We start from the raw sequence: 12,628 nt of genomic DNA on the forward strand, positions 1-12,628 counted from the left end.
CCCTTCACTCACCTCCCCCTTACACACACATGTGCGCAGTACCTGCCTGAACTGTTTTCTGCAGCTACTCTGATACATTCACATCATACTAGTGACTGTGGAAAGTAAAAATGTAAGATGTGACCTAAATTATTATTACTGGACTGGACGTATTATGTTTTGCACACAACCACCAGCAAGATTTACCTGAACAAAATGAAAGAAGGGAGGAAACAAACAAAAGTTGGAACTTTCTACCTAGTTCATGTAGAACTTTAATACATGGTCAGGCTGCTGGCGTGCAGAGAACACTTCCTACTCATGCAAGGTTCATGCACTTGGCAACATTCAGGGCATACCCGGAGTGTTGTGTAGGAGCAGTGCACACACAGCTCCTCTCAAGGGCATGAACCTTGGAATCTCGCCCAGATGACATGAACCGTGGGAAGCCTCCCAGGACTGGGCTCAAGGCCTGAGAGCAAGGAATGCGGTAGATAGATATTAGTAAATAAGAATATTAAACAAAGCCAGTGTATTCCTTTTATCTGTTGGAGTATGTAATGCGTGGGGGGAGAGAAAAAATAAAAGAGAGGGTGGAAAGCTGACAGGAGACCAGCCCATCGGCAGACCAGCCTGCTTGCTTGCTTAAAGCCTTGTTCTGTCTTGTATTTGGACCGCAACAACTGGCGCCCAAAGGTGGGGCCCTCAGCACTCACCTCGCCTGGCAAGGGTTTCAGACGCGTCACTCATCCGCTTCGCGGATCCCGGTGAGTATTTTTCGTTGTGGTAAGTATGGGAAGCTCCCTCTCTGCTTTGCAAGTGCAACACCGCAATGAGCTACAGTATTTGCTGCGTAAGGCTCAGAATGACTGCCCCACTCGAGAACTCACTCTTCTGCTACAGGAGGTGAGTGCCCAATGCCCGTGGTACCCTGAAGCCAGAACCCTTAAGCTAGCGGACTGGGAGCGGTTGGGCCAGACATTGCACAAGGAGCCTCGGGCGCCCGTGCAGGCTTTACATGCCTGGCACCTCTGCCGCGACACAATACAGCGTGTCGCCTCGGACAGGCCCTCCCTCGCGCCAATAGAGAGGCTGGTGATCTCGCCACTCCCGTCCACTCCTGCAGCCATCCCCCCTCCTGGCGATGCGACACAGCGTGTCGCCTCGGAAAGACCCTCTCCCGTGCCAATAGAGGGGCTGCTGATCTCGCCACCCCCGTCCGCTCCTGCAGCCATCCCTCCCCCTGCTTCGCCCCCAGTGCCTCAATTACTGCCGCCTCCTTTGTCTTCCCCTCTGGAGCCGGTGAGTGGTCACCATCCCCCCATGGGGCCCCATGTTCCGGGGCCCCCCGGGGGGTCATCCGCGTCTGCTCAGGGGCTTTCGCTGGTGCAACAAATGGTTCACGCAGCGAAGACTCGCCCAGATCTTACAGCAGAGGAATTAGCTGATCTGGTCTCAGTTTGCCCGGTGACCTGGCAGGATGATGGCCAGGGCAACCAGCTTGCAAACTGGGTCAGTTTGCCTTACTCGGTGATCAGAGAGGTAAAGAAAGCGATTCGCGAGTTCGGCCTCACTAGCACGTATGTACGTGGTCTCCTTGAAGGGCTAGGTACTGGGTACACCCTGGTCCCTGAAGATTGGAAGGCACTGTTGCGCATGATGCTGACGCCCAGTCAGTATGTTATTTGGCTTAGTGAGTATCAGCAGATGGCGGAACGCCAAGCCCAGGTATATATAGCACAAGGTGTCACTTATGAGCAGTTATCAGGGGAGGGCCCATTTGCTACCGTTCAGATGCAGTCTCAACTCCAGCAGGCTGTCTTCCCCATTATTTCTGCCTGCGCCCAGCATGCTTTCCGGAAGGTCCCGGATTCAGGCAAGCCTACCAAAAGCTTTGCCAGTATCTGTCAGGGTGCATCAGAGTCCTTTATGGATTTTACCAACAGATTGCAGGAGGCTATCCTCCGACAGGTGGATAACCCTGCGGCAGCTCAGGAGATTCTGTTAAAAATGGCGGTTGAAAATGCGAACGAGGATTGCCGCCGTGCTCTTCAGGCGGCACAAGCCGCTGGCATTCTAGAGCTGTCAGACATGCTGCGGGCATGCCAAAACATCGGAACCCAAGCACATAAAGCTGGGGTTCTGGCTGCCGCCCTGCGGAAAAGTGGGAAGGAGGGGAAGCGTTATTATCGCTGTGGTAAGGAGTGCCGCTCATCGATGGCGCCCACCCGCCCCTCAAAGAAGTGCCCCAAGTGTCAGAAGGGCTATCACTGAGCTAATCAGTGTCATAGCGGGTCGGGAAACCGCACGACAGGTTCCCCCCCCCCGAACACAGGGCCAAACAGGGGTGTTCCCCACTCAGACAACTGTTCCTCTGACTTAAAATCCATAGACTCCATGAGGGCGGCAACTGCTGGAAGTGCAGGGCTTGATTTGATTATGCAGGAGGACGCTGATTTTCAGTTGCCGGGGGAGGTTTGCGCCATACCTACACAGGTGACGGGACCTCTCCCTGCCAGATTTGTGGGTCTGGTTCTCCCTCGCTCACACGCTGGGAAACAGGGTTTTTTTGTCATCCCAGGGGTCATTGACGCCGATTACACCGGCGTTATTAAGGTTCAGGTGTGGACCCATCTTCCGCAGTTGCTCCCGTGCGGACGGTCAATTGCACAATTGATTTTAGTCCCCTATCAGGTGCCAGCCGCAGAGGATCGAGCCCGGGGCGGAGGCGGCTTTGGATCGACGCTGTCTCAGTAGCCGCCTCACGACATGTCCTCTCAACTTGTTGCTCTGACAATGTCGTGCCGCCCCTCGAAACCTCAGTTAACACTTCTTTTAAATAATTTTCCTTTTACAGGGCTGGTGGACACTGGAGCTGATGTTACGGTGATTCGTGATCAGGACTGGCCGGTCAGTTGGCCAACAGTTCCTTCTAAAGAGTTGTGGGGGATCAGGGGTAGCAAACCCGGGTGCCAAAGTTTGTCTTGGGTCACGGTCTCTAAACCAGGAGGCCGTGCCCTTGCTACAATCCACCCTTTTGTGCTCCCTGTCCACCTCAATATTTGGGGCCGTGACTTACTTGTAAAGCTAGACACCACCCTCAATATTAATATATAATGGCCCAAAACCGTCCCCCACCCACCTAGCCCTCCGCATTACCATTGGTATGGCAATCCTTAGAGCCTGTATGGATTGACCAGTGGCCCCTCCCCTAGAAAAGCTGAAAGCGCTTCATTCGCTTGTGCAACAACATTTGCATGCACAGCGCTTGGAGAGCTCCACTAGTCCTTGGAACACCCCGGTGTTCCTTATTAAGAAAAAATCTGGTGCATGGAGGCTGTTACATGATTTAAGGGAAATAAATAAACGCATCCAAACCATGGGCCCCTTGCAGTTTGAGTTGCCAAACCCGAATTTAATTCCTCAAATCAATCAGCTTTGTGTGTTAGATTTAAAAGATTGTTTTTTCACAATCCCCCTTTGCCCACAAGATCGCGAAAAATTCGCGTTTACGGTGCCAGAATATAATAATCAGCGACCCTCTCAAAGGTATCAGTGGAAGGTCTTGCCCTAGGGAATGCAAAATAATCCAACCTTGTGTCAATTTTTTGTGGATCGGGCTCTCGCCCCTTTTCGTGCCCGATACCCCACACTAAATGCCCCTACCATTATATGGATGATATTTTGCTTAGCGGTCCCCAGGTCACGGCACAACAGCTTGAATATTTGTCCCAGATTCTCGGCCAAAATGGCCTGTTAGTGGCACCAGAAAAAATTCAACGCTCTTATCCGTACCAATATGTCAGGCATAAGGTATTACAAACCTATGCTGCCCCTGTTCGCCCAGAAGTGGTTCTACCCCAACCCCTAACCCTCGTTAAATTACAGCAAATTTTGGGTCATTTAAATTGGATTCGACCCTACTTCCGTCTCCCCACATCGATGCTGCAGCCATTGTTCGAGCTCCTACGTGGAGCTCGGGCACCGGGCGCAGTTATTGCCATCACTGAGGAGCACATTGCCTGCATTCGACAGATCAATGCAGTGTTGAGTCAGCAGTTTGTGGATAGACTCACTGAGGTTCGTCCTCTGCGGTTGGTTCTCCTTGCCACCCCTCATACGCCTACTGCGGCTCTGTTTGTACCTCGTACAGACACAGCCATCTCTATCATAGAGTGGATATATTTGTCTTCCACTCCTCCTCGGAACATTTATCCTTATTTAGACGCCCTGTCCGACCTTGTTCATAAAGCCCGCCATCGTGCAGTGCAACTCACGGGCACTGATTTAGTTGCCATTGTTTTCCCCTTATCATGTAGTGAATTTGATTCCTTGTACCACACCTCCTTGGCCTGGCAGGTTGCTCTTTGTGATTATGTGGGAGAGATTTCTTATAATCCCCCAAAAGATCCTCGGTTGGTGATCACACAAAAGGTGCCACTAATCGTACATCGTCTTAGCCGCTCTCGACCTATTGTTTCAGCTGTCACTCTTTTTACTGATGGCTCTCCACATCGCGGTGTTGTCACCTATCAATTAGGTGACCCCCCTCGTTGGCATTCTCGTTTTACGCTGCCTCAGCGTTCCGCGCAGCACTCAGAACTGGCTGCTGTTATTTTGGCCTTTCAACTTTTTGCTGATTGTCTCTTTAATTTAACTGTGGACACCCATTATGTTTATCAGGTAATTGATCATTTACCCCTTGCCCTCATTACCCATCAGGTCAATGCAGACCTTCTTCGCCTGTTTTTGTCCTTACAGTATCTTATCACCACTCGTAATTTTCCTTATTTTGTTGCTCATATTCGCAGTCATACCCCTCTGCCTGGGCTGCTCACTGAAGGCAATGCGCGCGCTGATCGCACGTTACGTGGTCAGGTAAATTCCCTTTTTTCTGACCCCATCGAAAGCCATTCCTTTTTTCATCAGTCTGCCTCTGTTTTGGCCTGACAGTTTCACATTCCTGCTGATCATGCACGTTCTATTGTTCGTTCCTGCCCCCACTGTGCCGCTGCTGCCCCTACCTTTTCTTATGCCGTTAACCCCAGAGGTACGCAGCGAATCAGCTGTGGCAAATGAATGTCACTCACGTGCCACAATTCCACCCCTATTTGTTTTTACATGTTTCCATTGATACCTATTGGGATTCCTCTGGGCGACCCCACAGCGTGGGGAAGCCACTCCCAAAGTTATTCACCATTTGCTAGCCTGTTTTGCTGTTATGTGTCGCCCGAGCCAGATAAAAACGGATAATGCCCCAGCCTATTGCTCCACAGCCCTCTCCACCTTTTGTGCCCAATGGAACGTCCATCTCAAACACAGGATCCCTTATAATTCCACAGGTCAAGCTATTGTTGAACGTGCAAATCGCACGCTAAAAACCTTGCTTGACAAACAATTAAAACAAGGGGAGCTGCGTCTCTGAACCTTAGGAGACATTCAGCAACAATTGCATGTCCTTTTGTTTACTTTAAATAATTTAACACTGAATACAGATCAGCAGACGCCCGCGGATTGGCATTTTCATAAGTCCGAGGTACTGGAAAGACCGAGTGTCTATTACCGTCAGCTGCCCGATCCGCAGTGGTTGGACCCAGTACCTTTAATTACTTGGGGTCGGGGATATGCTGCTGTGTCTCTCCCTGCAGGACCGTTGTGGGTTCCAGCCCAGTGTGTGCGACCAGCACTGAAACAGCATGGCGTGGCACCAGGGGCTGTCGAACCCCATACCGGAGTTTCAGCTGACCTTGGAGGAGAATGCGGTGCCTCCCGGGTCGACAATGGCGGGATGGAGATGGAGGAGACGTAGCGTCCCAAGCCAGCCCGTGACATGGGGAACAGTGAAAGCATTGGTCGCCGCGGCTCAACGAAGACTGGCAGCAAACCAACAGCCGGAGACTCCTGAGACTCTGTTTGTGGCCATTCTCGCCCAAATCACTGCTAATTCTGTATTCATTGTGTGCCTTATGTACCTGCTATTTCCTGTAGGGGTTGACTCGGGAACGCCTCCTCCGTTACGGGCCCGAATGACATATAACCTATGGGAAAGATTGGCTTCAATAGCAGATGTTACCCACTTTTGTTTATCTGATTTTGTAGCAGCTGAAGAATTGTTAGGTATGTGCCTTATTCCAGTATGTCATCACCCTGAGGAAATAGGGAATGAGATGATGCTCGCTGCTTATGCGAGCCTCTCTTCCCAGTACTCTAGCATGGCTAATTGGGGCCCGGCCAATTACACTTTATCTTTTTGGGCTTATTTTTTGCTGTTGCTGTGTGCAATGTATTTCCTTTTTGTTAAGGCTTTGTCGAGAACTGCCCTGGCAGGCTCCACGAGTTATGACCTTGTCTGTCTGGGAGTTAATGGCTTGCAAAAGCAAATTGATGGCTACCATGAGATGGCCGAGCACAAATAAACAAAAAAGGAGGGGATGTAGCATTCATGCAAGGTTCGTGCACTTGGCAACATTCAGGGCACACCTGGAGTGTTGTGTAGGAGCAGTGCACAAACGGCTCCTCTCAAGGGCATGAACCTTGGAATCTCGCCCAGATGACATGAACCGTGGGAAGCCTCCCAGGACTGGGCTCAAGGCCCGAGAGCAAGGAATGCGGTAGATAGATATTGGTAAATAAGAATATTAAACAAAGCCAGTGTATTCCTTTTATCTGTTGGAGTATGTAATGCGCGGGGGGAGAGAAAGAATAAAAGAGAGGGTGGAAAGCTGACAGGAGACCAGCCTGTCGGCAGACCAGCCTGCTTGGTTGCTTAAAGCCTTGTTCTGTCTTGTATTTGGACCGCAACACTGCCCAATATTGTCTCATTGTTTCCCTGGACTCCCTCATCCATCTGTATCTATCTGTTGTCTCTTGTCTTAGATTGTAAGCTCTTTAGGGCAGGGACCATCCTTTTGTTCTGTATTTGTACAGAGCCTCGACAAGGGAATTTTAGTCCACGATTAGGGCTCCAAGGTGCTACCACCATACAAATAAATTATTAATAATAATACAAATAACGTGGCATATCGGACGCCACAAACATAGGCTATATTTCTTTATTAATTAATGTGTATTTTGATAGTGAATCAGAGGTAATTTATTTCAGTTATAGCGCTTAATGTGGTCTTTGACACAGACAGTCTGGAACAATTGTAAACATAACTAGCCAAATTCAGGTTAAAGGTGTTCATCACCAGAATGGAAAACAACAACAACAACAAAACAATCCACTTAGCATATTTAGAAACACACAGGGACAGATTCTCATTTATCCTAATGTTCCTTTACACCACTTTATTCATGTAAAGGGACCTTAAAGTAGGCAGAAATTATATTGACACCTTTACATCCCCTTAAGGCCCTTTTATACTGCCAGAGTGGTGGCAGAATAAGGTCCAATCTGTCTATAGATATACAGTAGCTATCTATATCTAGAAAGAGAAAGTGAGAGAGATGAAGTGTGTGAATTCCTACTAGGACACAAATACAGCCAGGAAACACGGAGAGATTTCTGCAGATCCTTTAGTGCAGGTAACTATAGGACCAGCAAAAGGTAATGTATCATAATACTGGTTCCTCAGTTCCCTGCAGGATTTCACACACTTCATACTCTTCACGGCAGGCCCTACAAGCAGGCAATATAGATGGTACTGTTCTAGACAGTCATTTTCTCTCTGTACATTAATCTAAACCAGTAGCCTACAATGCTAGACTTTCAGGGTCATTGTTTGGATGAGCTATTGCCAGCAGGAGAGTGAGTTTGTATGTGGGGTGGGGGAGGGGGTGAGAAAACCTGGATTTGTGCTGGAAATGGCCCACCTTGATTATCATGCACATTGTAGGGAGAGTGGTCGCTTTGGAAAAGCTATTACCAGCAGGAGAGTGAGTTTGTGTGTGTGTGTGTGTTTTTGAAAAAAAGGGGGTGGGGGTGGTGAGAAAACCTGTATTTTTGCTGGAAATGGCCCATCTTGATTTTCATACACATTGTGAGGAGAGTGGTCACTTTGGATAAGCTATTACCAGCAGGAGAGTGAGTTCGTGTGTGTGGTTTTTGGAGGGGGGTGGGGGGGTGAGAAAACCTGGATTTGTGCTGGAAATGGCCCACCTTGATTATCATACACATTTTAAAGAGAGTTGTCACTTTGGATGGGCTATTACCAGCAGGAGAGTGAGTTTGGGGGTGGGGGGCGGAGGGTGAGAAAACCTGGATTTGTGCTGGAAATCGCCCAACTTGATGATCACTTTAGATAAGCTATTACCAGCAGGAGAGTGGGGTGGGAGGAGGTATTGTTTCATGGTCTCTGTGTGTATATAATGTCTTCTGCAGTTTCCACAGTATGCATCCGATGAAGTGAGCTGTAGCTCACGAAAGCTCATGCTCAAATAAATTGGTCAGTCTCTAAGGTGCCACAAGTACTCCTTTTCTTTTTGCAAAGACAGACTAACATGGCTGCTACTCTGAAATGTGTCCCTATGACTTCCTCCCACAGTAGTGCCAGTGGCACTAGCTCAGCTACTTGTGCTGCAAGGGTTTGATACCTGACTGGTAGTCACAGAAGCCTCAAAGTTTTCTCAGAAATAAACCAAACACTTAACACAAACATGAACAGAGTATTTTGAAAGAAACAATCGGGATTTATTTTGGGGACGGGGCGGGGGGGGGTCAGATCCCTGGCAAAAATCTACCAAGCATCATAGGTAATGAAGTCAGGGAGAAAATAAAATTCAAGTGATTGTTTTGTAATCTTCACACTAAAGGAACATGTTTGTAGACGACCTTCTAGATGGATGCAATGAGTCTAAGATAAAGTAAGTTGCCAGGTCTATTTATTCCACACAAAGAGACTTTCAGGGCTAAATTTCTATCATAAGTTACAACTCCTTAATCCCAAGGTTACACAGGAAAAAAAATGACGGCAGAGCATAGCCCTTTGGCTTGAGCTTTAAAAACCATGGGGTCATCACTGAAGGTTACTGTCCTTACCATTCACACTAAATAGGAAGGAAATTAGTACAATTAGAACTGTTAAAATGTAAATTACAAAAATAGCTGAAAACCATTTTTCCTCAGTTCCTACTTGTATAAACAAAGCCTTGACAAGCTACAATCAGAGAGGCCTGCAATGGATCCATGGCAACGAAAAGCACTAGCCTATGGCTACCATCTTCATAGGCATACTTACATTAATTTACTAGATGTACGTGTACACATTTCAGAAAAATCAGTTGGCTCAAGCTTAATTCACTGAAAAGGGGGATCATTAGCAAATGAAAGAAAAAACAGGTCAGCAATTTCCTTGATGAACTCAGCTATTTATTTTTATTTGAAAGAGAAAGATGAAATAATTCTTGTAATTTTTGTGCTTTGTAGCTCTACTGAAGAGAAAATTACACCTATACTGCTGATTTTGATTCTTAGCAAGCAGATGAATAATAAAATCAATATCATAATGTCTATACAGTCTAAAATACTCTGTATATAGACATTTGAATAGTGCATTAAATGGTAAAGGTGATAATACTAGAGAACACTGAGGAAGATTACATAGAGCGAGCACTTCAAGGTTTTATTTGTTCAGGGGGGGAGATTTGTATTGTTTTATAATCCTTTTTGGGGGAGGGGATTTAAGGGATTGGAAGTTTGAGAGCTATCCAATAATGTGACCAAGAGCAGCTCATAATCTGATCAGAACATAAATGCCCCAAAACACATCAAGAAATGAAACAAGCACAAAAACAAAAACAAAAAATCCCAGACAGTTGTAGTGTGAGTTTCAGGTATGCTGGTGTGGTATTGATGTTGCAGTCATACTGTTCAGCTAATAAGGAGTTAAAGAGTTAGGTAGTATAGGTAAGGGGGAGAAGGTAAGATTATGTTTCCTGTTAAATATTTTCTTGTTGCAGATTGATAGGTCCAGCTAGTCTAGTAACAAGACACATTATAAAAAGAATCCCTGCAATACCTAGGCTGAGTCCTGTCTGTCTACAATATCCATCACCCTGGTAACCAACACTTGTCTTTCCAGTTGCAGACACTTATTTACTTGGATGGTGTTAATGCTATTGAGTTATCTACCTAGGTATTTTTGACATGTCCATGGCTGTGGTTTCTGAGTTATATCTTTGTGTCTCATTGATTTCAGAATTAATACACACATCATTTTGTTCAATGCAAGGAGAGGAAATAGCTCAAGCAGAGACTATTCTCTGAGTCAGATACTGAACCATTGTCAGTGGCCCTGGACAAGGCCCCTTCAGCACAGAGCACTTAAAGACAAAGTATCCCTGCAGGAATGGAGAATTGGTGTGGGTAGAGCAGCCATGCACAGGATACAAAACAACAATTAATGCAATACAGTGGTACTGAGATAGTACTTACAGCAGGATGGTAAATGCCTCTATCCCACAAAGTTGCGCCACTCACAAAGGTTGTGTAGTAAGGGACCACCTGTAAGTATAAATATAAGTAGTTCAGTTTATCATAATCTAGTTTCTCAGGTTAAAACACACCATTTCTAAGAGCAATGTTTAAAAATGTCAATAGTATGGTAGGTCTAAAGTGACTTTCACAACATTGCTGTAAATATCAGATCAGACTGAAAAATATAAAATTTAACTGTTGAGTTAATTATTTGCTTTTATGGGGTTGTTTTACTCTCTCCTCTCTATTTTTCTCCAGCCCATTTTCTTTAGGAAGTTTCTGGACTGTGTAGTTGTGACTCACTAGCAAACAGCTTCTGGAAATGCTTAACTGATATCTTATTACAAATTAAACCATTTGGCTAGACATGACCCTCTTGCCTAGGGTCTCTCTTCTCTGAGCAGGATGTGAAGAAAGCCATATTTTCTCCAGCATGTCCTGGTTGACCTTCTTAACGTGACGAAAGCAATAGGAAATAAATAAAATTCAATATCTGAGTCCTTGTCCAAATATCGTTCTTATGCTTTGTCAAAGTAGCATTCTGATACTAACTGGAGAAATTTCCCTCTCCATTCTAGGCTCTGGGACCCAGCCTCTGTACTTTCTACAACCAGATAAAGCTTCCAGCATAAAAGATATTACAACAATCTGTCTTGTGCCCCCTTTCAGCAGTCAATCCCTATTCAGCACAGCACTTAAGTATGTGCTTAACTTCAGGCACATGCTTAAGTGCTTTGAGATTCCGTCCTGCAAAGTGCTAATCATTCTGGCTCCAATCCAGCAAACCATTAACTTTAAGCACATCAACAGTGTCATTGAAGTCATTCTGGCTATTCACGTGCTTAAAATTAAGCATTTGCTTAAGTGTTTTGCTGGAGATCAAGGGCTAGTTGAATAGGGATGGACTTAAACGTATACCTAAGTATTTTGCTGAATTGGGGCCCTAATCCTGAGTATGTGATCTTGATTAGTACCAAACTGTAGGTTTCAGAGTTCCAGCCGTGTTAGTCTGTATCTGCAAAAAGAAAAGGAGTACTTGTGGCACCTTAGAGACTAACAAATTTGCTCAAATAAATTTGTTAGTCTCTAAGGTGCCACAAGTACTCCTTTTCTTTTTACCAAACTGTACTGGGCAGCATTAACTAGAAACAGTTATGCCCTTTGTAAAGAGTAAAGGTAGTTGAATACTTTTCACTAGGTATTAAACAAATTTTGCTACTTTGGACTTGAATAACTTCTACCAATATTCCTGGCAGTACTATTTCATCTCACAATTTATTTGATGAGAACATTATAATCAGGCAACTAAATTTTTCAACTTTTTTTTTTAAATAGTCTACCTGTTCAAGTAAACAATGGCAGTCAGAGCAGAAACTCACAATATTCCTTTTCCAAACAGTTTACCATTTGTAATTAGGTTAAAACTGTGCCTCTACATTTTAATTAGCAATGATGAATAATTACTGAGTTACCTCCAGGACCATTCTGTATGTAGTCCCACAGGGACCATGTTTACCACCTTTGTAATTCAAATGATCTCATGCATGGAGAACTTGTGGATGCTCCAAGGCCCCAGGGCCAACCGAGCCTCAGATTCAATGACTTGAAAACTTTCAACATCCACATCACAAACTAGGAAGATGCAGCTAGCAACATGCTACACTGGAAGGCAGTGCTGCACCAGGGAGTAAAAGAGGCAAGAGAGGTGGTTGTGAGACAGGAAAGCAAAGAGACTGAAGGGGAAAGCACAGCAGGCCTCAAGAGCTAGGAATGCACCAGCTTCATTTTCTGGCTCCATGCTTTTTTGCCTGCATTACCTGTGGCAAGGACTGTTGCTTGAGAATTGGACTTTTCAGCCACTTGTGATGCTGTGGCACACCATATAATAACCGAACTGCTTTGGCACCTGTAGCATTGTCTTAAGGCAAACAGTTGTCACTCATTAGTTCAATGTGCATCTGAAGCCACTCCAAGATCCAATAAGGTGACACAGTGAGGTATCACAAGTCGATCTGAGTGAATTATTGGATTTTGCAGTTCAGTGGCTGAAAAATGGGGAAAAAAATCAGTTTGTTTCAAATTGAGACTGCAATTTTATTTATCTTGGTGAAACAAAACAAAAATATCATCTTGTTATATGTGGGGGGGGGGTTACCCTTTAAAAAATGTTTTTAAAAATCTCACTAAATTTCTAAACAAAACACTGTTTCAGAATGAAGTCAAAACACTTCC

The sequence above is a fragment of the Eretmochelys imbricata genome, chromosome 1 (assembly GCF_965152235.1).
Source record: "Eretmochelys imbricata isolate rEreImb1 chromosome 1, rEreImb1.hap1, whole genome shotgun sequence".
In the NCBI taxonomy this organism is placed as follows: domain Eukaryota; kingdom Metazoa; phylum Chordata; order Testudines; family Cheloniidae; genus Eretmochelys; species Eretmochelys imbricata.